The sequence below is a fragment of the Aulostomus chinensis genome, chromosome 1, assembly GCF_037954235.1.
Source record: "Aulostomus chinensis isolate RoL2024-O1b breed Wild chromosome 1, RoL_Achi_v1.0, whole genome shotgun sequence".
Taxonomy (NCBI): domain Eukaryota; kingdom Metazoa; phylum Chordata; class Actinopteri; order Syngnathiformes; family Aulostomidae; genus Aulostomus; species Aulostomus chinensis.
In genome coordinates, this window is record NC_141320.1 from 63609126 (window position 1) to 63621238 (window position 12113).

Consider the following 12113-nt stretch of genomic DNA (forward strand, 5'->3'; position numbering starts at 1 on the left):
ATTTCAAGTTAATCGGACTTTAAAATTGCTTCTGTTTAAGCATTTTCACGTCATTACTGTTCATACCAATGGAAATGATGTGAAATACAGATTCTAGAGTCCATGTTTCCTTCTGCACAGGAGACACGAGGAATGGTTTTGACAGCAGTCTCATGAACCTTTCTAGCTTTGACGTAAAACAGTAACTACAGACGTTTAAATGCTCCCTAATGCGGCTGCCTCTGCATCCTTCAAAAGGAGATTAAATGTCCTTTTGGGTTCTGCAGAAATGAATTTCAGTTGCTGATGAATTTGATCAGCTCCCCTGAAATCCAGCACATTAATCCTGTTTGTGTGTTTCTGCCCTCCATCTCGTAATCTTAGAGAATAATAACCCAGCGTGGCGCTCCTGCTCCGCTCATCCTCCCTCTGCATTACAGCGGCATGATGGGGGAAGAAAAGGAAGGAGGAGAAAGAGAGATAGATGGCTGCTGTGTCATTCTCCCCTCACACATTCTCCCTCCTCGTGACTGCTGCTCGGAGGAGACGAGCGTGTGTTTAAGACAAACAGATCGGTGTATGTGACTTATGCCATCGGTTTTCTGGAGTACCAGAACAATCCTGATGATCACAGGCGGCGGGTTCATTCAACCGTTCAAGATTGGATTGTCAAATTCTATTTTTAGCGCTGTTGATTTGCCTTGATGATAGATTTGAGCACAGTTCTCCATGATTTACTCGTATTTCACCCCCCCCCCCCAGCACACTTGTTCTTGTATAATACTTTTATGATGTGATGAGAACTTACAAACTCTAAACTCTCCAAATGTGAGTAGATGCCTGACAAAACCACAGCAATTTATTCCACATTTATGACTCCAAACATTCGACAGAGTACCGAGGTGCATCTCAAATCAATCTCCAGCTTCAATCCCGGCTTTCAGATGATGCAGACCACTTCTATATGACAAATACTTTTAACCTGCTGTTTCACCCACCACGAAGACAAAAGAAATGGCTCCACAATGAGTAACTGCACGACTATGAAGGCGATGCAATTACGATTTCATGCACTTCACTCAAAATCCAAATCTGAAACTTCAATGTTCCACATTGGAAATCAAATGTTTTGAAGAATTACATGATATTTTCCCCCTGATTCTCCTTCTACTTTTTACTCCAAATTCACCATTTTAATTCAACTGCCTTCTTTCATTAGGGCTAAACATAAAACGAGCGAATAAAATGTCAACAAATTGCAATGAATGTCACTGTTGAGGACTATTTTGAAATGAGACGCTTCATCACCTCGTCTGCATTTATCGCTGTTGTAATAAAAGCCAACATCCTCCTTATAATTCCGCTTTAATCCAATCTCAGCGCAAATTTGCATTCCACGTCATCTTTAATGCCCACTTGGAACTGAAACGCCATATAGTGAACATTAAAAGCACACACACATAGAGTAACAGTTTAACAGTAAAGCAGAGAGCTGATTTTGCAGGGCAGTTGCAGGGCAGTTCCACTTAGCAGCTGAATTCATAATATTGTACTAACATGACAGGAAAATGGAAACACGTCATTTCAGCAGCGTTACTGAATCCATTTCACCAAAGAAAATGTCAGAACTCTTCTGGCCACACTCAATATGAGTGTGAGGCACTGGTGATGTACCAGCTGCATGTTTACAGCGAATGGTACACACGTCCCTGCGACGGGCTGGCGACCTGTCCAGGGCGAACCCTGCTTCTCACCCAATGTCAGCTGGAACAGGCTCCAGCCACCACCACCCCCCCCCCCCAACCCAACCCCGTGACCCTTAAAGGATAAGCGGTATTGAAAATGGATGGATGGATGGATGGAACACACATCCTTTTTAAACACACAGAGCAGAAGACATAAGCTCTTCCACTTCATCCGACAGACGCCGGATAGTCGTTTGGCTTCCAACAATCTTGGAGCCGAAAGTGGCATTTTATTTCCAAACGTGTCACTCAGGGTGACGTTTGCATCGTTAAGTTAAATATAGGAGAGTTAAACGTCTTTTCAGTGCCAGTTGGAATGACGTTTCTGATTTAACTGGAGGAGGGAACAAGAACTGGAGTTAAGTTGCGTGAAAGCCAAATTCCACTCCCACTCCCAGGTGTGAGTGATTCTTTTGAATACTGAAGGAAAAAACCTCAACAGTTGAAGATATAAATCTCAATTCTCGACCTTATAATCACCTCTAATAGGAGTCATACATCCTGAGTTCTGCTGCAGCTTCCCCGATATTGTCAAACGGCTCGCTGAGGGAGCGCAAAGCGAAGCATGACATTATTTTACGCCACAGTTGAGTCGGGACAAGCCCACGTGTGATGATGACATGTAGATTTATGTTGGGATTATTTCCATGACGAGAAAACGTGCTCAGTAGAGCTCAGACCAGTGGTGTGTTGACTTCTTGGAAAAAATTATCTGTTCATTTCAACTGACAATGTAAAAACAGCAAGGTTGAAATGAGTGCGTGACCACAGTACATGAAAAGCTCACTTGCAGTGGAGGACATCAAACAATCCAGGCCTGTCTAAAAGACAGAGCCACGGAGCCGTCCTCCACGGAAGAAGCGCTATTTTCTGCTTGATGATTTGGACCTGAGGCGTGTCGGTGCAGAAATTCAAGCCAGCCAAGCTTTTAAAGGCACACGTGTCGAGTTGGTCACACACAAGCACACCTGCAGTTAACCTTTATCTAGAAGGCACATATAAATAATAATTCATGTGCTGCCTTCTTTTGCAGTGTGCCCTTGTTTTTCTCCCTGCTGCCTCCCTGCTCCTCTCCCACTCCAGATAATGAGGAGAGGGGTCCCATGGTGAAGAGCTACTTAAAAATCCTCTAAGCTCAAAGTCTGTGCAAACAGTAGCTCAGCCACTCAGCTCGTCATTGGCGTGCTGCTCCCAGGCACTCGGACGACGCTCGTAATAACCGCGCGGCATCAAACATACAGCTGCTGTCATCCAGAACGCCGCAGTGGCTCACACATGAGGGCTTCTTCTGACTTGGGTGGCTCAGGCAATTTTGAATAAATGTCCTTTTACCTTGCAGCTGCTCAGAAGCAGCCCAGAGTACAAACACACAAAGCTGAGTACCTGGTTCTTACCCTGCAGGCCAGGAAGCAATCAATGAGTCACGCAACAATACATCTTCTTGTGAAGGAAGGGGTGCTCTGCTGGATCCAGATCCGTCTGCTTTCTAATGATCTAAATTCATTCACTCACTCAACTGGCACATAGTGTAAAAGTAGCTGCAACAGATTTCACTGACTGCCTTCATGTTTCCAATGTGTCCTCTAAATGACCTCACTTGAGGGATGAGGTGTGACCCCCAGACCCTAAAAAGACCCTGTAACACCAGCGCGCACTGCCCGGTCACACAACCCTGGGGTATTCAGGTGCACCGGCTCCGATCGGCATGAGCGTGACCACAAATCTTGTGTGAACACAGCGACTTGAAGCTTGTTTCTGATGATGAACAGCTCAACTATCAAAAGTGCACATGGAGGCAATGACAGCTTATCGCCTTTGCCAGAAACTAAAGATGTTGCTATCAAATCAGGAGCAACAGAATCCGGCGCCAGTCCAAGAACTGATCCCGATTCCATTCAACAGCCTGCTCAACTAACCTGCTATTATCACTCACTGCGGGCTCATTTTTCGCTGCAAAATAAAATCCTGCGCCTCTGAAGAAGCAGAGCAATCACAGCTTCAAGAACAGAGAACTCAACTTTTGTGCAGTAGAACATCTTAGGGTGGAAATGAGGGCTCAAACCTGCAAATCAGGCATAATCAGAACATAATCACTCACCTTGAGATAAATCTGATCATGCTGATGTTTGGGGAAAAAAAGAGCTCAATCTGGTGCTCTGGGTGGTGAAAATGATCACTCCAGTGTTTTGTGATGCATTTCTAATCATACCTCCAGCTCCTCATCTCATCCTACTTTTATTACATACATGCTTTTTTTCAGTGGTGAATTCTGACTCCAGAAGCAGATCATTTGAATGGGAGGGGCAGGGTTTCCTCCCACAGGAGAAATCCACCTACAGGGGTCAACAGTGTTTTGCGTTACAATTCACTTTTGCATCAACTCCCCCATCACGTGTCCATAAACACCTTATCAGTCTATGTCACCCTCAGCTACACCCGCCTCCTATAGGGAGATTTGTCTGGAGGCGGAAGACACACACACACACACACACACACACACACAAACACAAAAGCACCATATCTACAATAGAGAATGTCTGCAAAATCCTACACTCGAGCTCCACTGTCATCTCCCTCCTCCAACCAGATGCTGGACTGGGATTAATGAGCAATAAAATCACAGGAGAACAATAACACATCAACGATGGCCCCCTAGCAACACAGCATCTCTGGCTTTGTCTGGGTTGTTGTTGTTTTTTTTCCCTGCTCTTTGAAAGCTGACACTGTCTCACAAGAAAATGTATCACAGCCTCGGGACGAGCCAAAGTGTTGACAATGCATCCTAAACTGTCAAAAGATAAACCGCTATACAGCCAGAGCAGCTCTGGCGCAGCAGCTGGGGATTCGCTCACTGCCTTGCTCGAGGGCAATCTGATTGAAGCTGACTAGGGAGGGGAGATCATTCAGCATTCACAGCCCCCCCCCCCCACCCGCATTTCCCCCCACCCAAGCCACGATAGAAACCAGTGGAGACAAGACGCACTGATGCTACAGCCGAGGAAGTGATCCAAAACAGAAAATGCACAAATCATCACGGAGGAAACAAGAGTGGTCTCGTTTTCGGTGAAAGGTTCTGCAAATATGCTCTTGTAATGAGTGGATGTATGTGTAGAATTGTTCTCTGCCGACATTTTAACACCTCAGTTGTACAAGTTTAGCTGCTTGCAGAATACACAGACACGAGAGTTTGACCTGCAATGAAAAAAAAACAAAGAGTACACACGAATGATGGCTAGAAAAATAGCTAGAAGGCAACAATAACGTCGTGTATACAGTGACGGTGAACACACCGGCAGCAGAGGAAAATGGGTGTTTATCATTTGTTACTGCCAGAATAGAAGCAGATGAATATAGTAATAATAAAAACATAATAGGGTCTTCGCCCCGAAGTACCTTCAGGCTCAGGCCCTAATAAGACACGCACCCTGAGTTTTGGGGAGTTTCAGATGCACAGACAGCATCAGATCCAACGTAAATGAATTTTAAATGTGTACCAGGTAAAATAACATTCCGTGTGTGTAATTAGCAGCCTGACGTTCGGTTATATAAGTATCTAATAAGTCCATGAACTGAGTGATCACATCACATTACAGTGAGCTTAAAAATAGTGTGTAAAATCCTGATGTTGCTGTTACTTACTACAACAGTGACCCCAACAATATCAATAACCACCACTGTTGTTACATAATTGGGGTGTGGATTCTTTACAATCATAGTTATTCCTCTAAGTGTGGACGGCCCTACGTCTAATTAAGAGTTGCAGTATGACACAGTTATTATGACACAAAGCCCCCGTGGAAACAGACTTTCCTCCAAAGAAGCAAAGGTGCGTACGCCACACTTGCTATCCAGCTGTGACACCTTTGTGTGTGGGAAAACAACAAAAAACAAAATCCAGAAAAGAAGAGTCCGAGATGTTTCCATCCTGGACAACGCCGTTAGAGAGAACGCTTTGCACTAGCGGGAGGAGATGCAGATGGAAAAAGCTGCTGTGGACAAATACGGTTTCACAGTCAAGTACTGCTCTGTCAGCTCTCGTTATCAGATCGTGAGACCGGCACGACACGCTTAGTCCGGCTTTATCAGCACTGCAAACAAACTGAGTGGAAAACAGCTTCAACTTCTATTCTGCCAACTCTTGTTTTCAGCCTACGAGTTTCACGTTCTGACGAAAGTCATTCTTTCATTCTGCTATTTTCTTCTATTTCATTCTGCACTGTAAGAAAACACGATCGCCTGCATCGCTGCGATAGTGAGGGAAAAAAAAAGTCCGACGCGATTATTTCCAACTGAGCACAACGGATCTTAAAAGTTCCACTGAGCGGTGGTCTTGCGTGTGCAGCTCTTCGACAGAACAATACCACACACATGTGCCATCACACAATGCTACATATTGCACTTAACAGGCAGCTGAATAGCTTATTGCGGAGGTGACAGATAGGCGTTTTAAATAATGGATCCGTGCAGAGACGTTCAGTGTCACTTCTCGCTGCAATCAATTACGGCTCTTGGATGAATGATTAAAGGTGGTTTATGGGCTACGGCGATGTCTTCCTCAGCCTATCATTGAGCGCCGACACAATGTTTCCTGCACGCCAGGCAACAGAATGGGCTTCAGACAATGGCCCTCAGGGATGTGATGTGAATAAGAGAAGAAGCTGGTGAGAAAGCATGAAAGCCGCTCGCAACAATCCGGTTGAAGCAAAAGAATTGAGTAATTTGAGAAGTGAAATGGAGCTATTGTTCTCCACACGATCCTGACGGATTGTTCCTGAATGTTCTGACTGTTGGGTCGGTCCATGCCAAAGAGGGGAAATGAGATTGAGACGCAGTTCTCTTCTTTTTGGTCAGTTGATGTCGAGGGAGGACAGACGCAAGAAACCAACTCAATGTTTCATTTTGTGACCTCGCAAAAAATAAGTGATTCTCTTGGTTCAATACTTTCGCTGTGCTTGCTCGACTCAAATATCAACTCACTTCCTGTGACACGCTTAATTTAATCAGTGAAAAAAAACAATCAGCTCCCCCCCCCCCCCCCCCCCTCCAATTTGCTGGTCTCGATGGTCATGTACAGATTTACTGACTAGAACTACGGAGTGTTCCTGAAGCCTGCAAGAAACAGGCACACAACCCTGCTAACATCCAGATTCTGTCTGAAACAGGAACAGGGTTCCCGTACATTCACTCCCGGGTCATGTGACCCGGACACACACACACAGGTATCCATCACTTTCTGCTCCGATCAGCTTGAAAGTGAAGGACGCAATTTGTCACCACCAACATACAACAACAAGAGACCATGAACAAAACAGATGAGGGCAACTGGGCGATAAAAGGTGACACGAGACAAGCTATTTTCTTAGATATCATCATTACATACCATTAGAGTTGTATTATTCTGGTCTTAAAACCGCCATTACAGGATAAAAGTGATATTTTTTGAGCTTATTCATCATAAATCTCATTGGGTTAAGACATATTTGTTGCACACTTTGTAACCTTTAAAATGCACATTTATTTATTTATCATTGATGTTCTGATGCTCTATTTTTGCAAACCTTTATCTTCTGTGATACCTGAAACTTCCCCGTGCGCAGGACCAATAAAGTACGATCTTATTACTGTCGACTCAAAGACCCGGGTTTTTATCATCCTGGGGATGTGCGGCGGTAAAAGGGGAATAATAATGTTATAATAGTAGAGTCCTACAGCTACGACAGTGAATATTAAAACACATTAACACGTCACAGATTCAATTAGAACTGAACGTAACAATCACAACGAGGGGAGGATTTATGGAGAGTTACAGCTGATGATATATATATATATATATATATATATATATATATATATATATATATGATCAGCTGCATGCACAGAATAAAAGGCCTTGCATTGACTTTTTGTAACATGAAAAACATGCTAATAGTCGTCCGTAGAGGTTTTCGACAAAGAGATATTGAAACAGAACAAACTTCACATTTTACTTGGTGACCTTTTGTGAATGTTTTGTATTCATAGTGTCGGCTCGCCCTATTAATCAATGAGAAATTGCATGAAAGGAGATGGAAGAATACAGTGTTTGGAGATAAAAACGCATGTAGCGGCTGTTTTATCAACTCTCACAAAACCAGAGGAATCTAATCTATCATCATCATCATCATCATCATCATCATCATCGGCGGAGCAACAGTGAGTTTGTATGTTTCAGGTTGTGTGCGGACAATCTTCACAGCTGACTGAAGACCAAACGCCTCATTTGCTCAGAGAAAGATCACGAAATCATTTAAAAATACAACCGCCGGCTACCAGAGGTGCTGAAAATGAGTAAATTAAGACATTAATAAGTGATCATGAGCCAAAAGCTACTCTGATACATAAAACATGGGATACACCTTGAACGTAAGAGCACATACAAAACCAACAAAAGACGTTAAAATAATTTGCTGAAAATAAATATGTGAAATGTCCTTTCTGTCCTCGAGCTTCTATCAAGTGACAATCATGATATTCCTTTTCTGACAAAAAAAAAAGGGGAGAAAATTGTCCTCTTGATGCTACAATGATCGAAAAACCATTATAAATCTCATCTAACACCTGGGCAGAAATTGCGTGCAGTTAGAACTGGGGGACATTTCAGTCGTCACTGGTTCTGACTGCAGAAATTTAACTCCAAGAGGAAAAAGAAACACAGCCGGGTCTTGATAATAATCTACAATGAATGCAAAGACACCACAGGAGTCATAACAATCATGTCTGAGCATGTCAAACATCACCATCCAACAATCTGTGTGTAAGCCTTTATATCCATCAACTGCATTTAGTCTCTCACACACACACACACACACACACACACACACACCTGCACCAGCTAACCCGCATCATCTGCTCTTTTCAACACGCACACACACACACACACACACTCTCACACACACTTAAATACAAAAAAGATCAGAGGAGGAGGAAAAGCGTTCCTACACACAAAAACATGCAGTTTGGGGATGGAAATTGGGGCCTGAAAATAGACCAGCGCGAGCACGCACACACAAACTCACTCACACACACACACACACACACACACAAACACACACACACACACACACACACACACACGCAGCTTTACTGGCAACGAGGTGATGGTGTTTTGCACCTTCGTGTGCGCCTCTGTGAAGGAATGCAACACATTATGCATCGCTGCTGCCGGCTCGGCTCCTTTTCTCATGCAAAAGATCCTTCAATGCAGCATAAATAAACACACGTCCCCGTCAGACTGAATTCAAACACACACACACACTCACGCACACGTACACACGGGTAAATAAACGCGCGCACACACACATACAAACACAGCTCTGGTTGCAGTATGTTTGCTCTAAAGCATAGACTGCCCCTCTCCCTGCTCTGACTGGGCTGTAACACCGAACATAAGAAGGAATTAGAGGGAGCAGAGCCCGGTGAAGGGATCCAGAAGACCGGGAGCCGGGGGAGGCTCGCCGTCCGCGCACCCCGACTGGTTCCCCGGCAACAAACACGACCGACAGCCGCTGTGAAGGAGGCTGATTGGGGGTGTAATGGCTTCCAATTTCTACGGAGTTATTCTCCCTTTTCATGGAAGGGGGGGGGGGGGGGGGGAATTAGCACTCTGAGGTAATTTCAATGTTATGTACATTAATAAAAATAAAAATAAACATTTCAACCTGATGCCAGAGTATTTTCAAATATTCGAGGTAGCATTCATTCAGATGCATTAAAAGATAAAAGCTAACAGTTAACAAAAAGGGGGATTTATTCCTGCAATTAGAGGGCAATGATGCATCTTTTCCCAGTTTCCCACCAGCCCGAACCTGTTTCCGAGCCCGCAGTGAACTAGATTTGTAAGTGCGGGGACGCCTGTGCCCACCACAGCCAGAGTCCTGTCCGTGTGAACAGGTTTACTGCATTACGACCAGCACAATTACCATCCCCATTATTTACCACCTCAATAAAACAGTCCCGAGACCAGCACTCACTTCCGAAGCTGCTCCCGCATCGTCGCTCAATCGCAGCCCCCCCACCCGAGTCCGGAGAAAGGAACCGTTTCTCGGGTACAACCGAGGAAATAGATCCCGAACACTCCGACCGGTCCGACCCACGGTCTTCTACCACCGAGGAGAGGCGTCCGAAGTAACCGTGACTGTGTGAGCCTGCGTGTTCCTGTGCGAGAAGCAGCGGTGGGTGACTGACCAGAGAAACACGACAGTCAGCTCAGACATAACGCGATCGACCCACTTCCGGTCATAATTTCAGAATTAAAGCTCCCTTACGCAGACTTGACTTTCACCGACCATTTCTGAAAATTTGGCTAGAAACTTGTCAGGTCATACAAACTAATCGCAGACTCACGTGTATTACACAGGAGATGTACATCATTGGAGTTTCTGCTGATATCTGGTATCCACATACATCAATAAACGAAAAGAGCTGAAGTTTACCAACATTAGTGTGAGGATATAAAACCAATACTGCAATTAATCGCTGTGGGGAAAATGTTCCCACTGCATCTGCTCCTTAAAGGATAGAAACTATAAAAGCATACGAAAATAATATGTAAATAATAAGGAGATTCAACTGCGACATTGTGAATGGCCAAATAATATAACAGGAACACACACATATCAGATGGATGTGGACACTGTGCCTACATATTGTGAAATTATTTGCAAAATCATATCTACATTGAGATAAGAAAAAGCAGACTCATGTACATAGATAAATATGTGTCCTTATAAACAGTAGAATTGCTGCACAGACAAGTGAAGTTGAGATCCGTTATCATGTCAGCTTCATGTAAACATGCGTATGATATTTACGTTGTGAACAATAAGAAAATTAATATATTTTACTGTGAATTCCGATACATTGTTCTTCCCAGTGAAATTTAAAAATTTTGTAATTTCATAAACCAGCCAAGTAGAATAACCCTGGAGGAAAGAGACAAGTAGGCCAAGACCTCTACATTGCGCACGCACGCACACACATATACATACACACACACACACACACACACACACACACACACACAAACGTTATCCGTCTAGAACAATGTCTGTCAAAGTGTGTCTGTTGACAAATTACCCACTTAAAAGACAAAGGATGTGTTACTACTTGTCAGTGCAATAAAGCCAATCCAGTCAATGCAGTTAGCACATTTATTTTGAAATTTAATTTCCGGGTGTGACTTCTTTTTGTCCAGGACACTTGACGCATCTGAGGCGGAGCTCAGGCTCCCTGACTCTGACTCCCCTCCCCCCATCCCCCTGTTACTGAAAGCAGAGGAGCGTCGACACTATCTGAGGAGGTTTTTCACCTCCCTGACGAGTGTGTGTGTGTGTGTGTGACATAGAGAGAGAGAGAGAGAGAGAGAGAGAGAGAGAGAGAGAGAGAGAGACAGAGACAGAGAGAGAGAGAGAGAGAGAGAGAGAGAGAGAGAGAGAGAAGGGGGCTCTTTGCTTTTCAAGGCACACAGATTTCCTCATTCAAGGCCATGGAGAGAAAGTAAGAGGAGGAGAGAATAAGGAAAAGATAGGAAAAGAGGCAGAGACAAGAAGGGAAATGGAGGAGAGTTTTTTTTCTTTTACAAGGCTCACAGGAGAGGGGAGACAGGAAGGGAGGAGGAGGTGGAGGTGGTGTGCGTGTGTGTGTGTGTGTGTGGGGGGGGGGGGTCGTCTTTGCTTTGGGAATTAGTGTTCAAGGCTTGAGAAATGTAGGCTACGTTGCACCAGCAAAGAGAAGCAGTCTGTAATTCATAGGCAAGTCTCAACTGTGACTTTATCCCACCACATCACTAGCCTTTCTAAACATGTGTGTCGGTGTGTGTTTGTGTGTGTGTGAGAGAGAGAGAGAGAGAGCGACAAAAGGACACAGACAGAGACATCAAAGGAGTCTTGATTGGAGCCTCCAGACGCCATCTCGATGCATAATGTGTTTGTACAGAGGACAAGAATGTTCACACAGGACTAGAATTTTCATATTACGCAAAACATCGAACAGGAATACCACATTAGACCACTAGGTGTCACACCTGCCTCGAGTGGCTCTTCCTACGGATGCTTAGGCTCCAGTTCATCATTCTACAACCTTTTCCCACTTGATATTGGTTAGCGTTTGTGTGATGCACCTCTGCAAACATGTCTTATGTTGTCGGCCCTTTCAAAAAAAAAAACCCTCTAGTAAACATTACATTCTAGGGGTGGAGCGGGTCAGCAAGCCCACGCTACGGTTTTTATTTTGTTTTTTGGATCATGGTTCCAGCTCGTGTTTATTACAGAGAGGAAAAGCACCCCCAGCATGAGCTAAAATGAAAAAACAAACAAACAAACAAACTTTTTTTCCCCTGTGGAACTCAAAAAT

At 44.2% G+C, this 12113-nt stretch overlaps 1 protein-coding gene across 4 annotated transcripts in view; it reads right to left on the reverse strand.

The window, feature by feature from the left end:
• Positions 1–12113, reverse strand: part of dmd (dystrophin) — a 225378-nt gene that overhangs the window by 22559 nt on the left and 190706 nt on the right. The gene's annotated exons all lie outside the window — the stretch shown is intronic.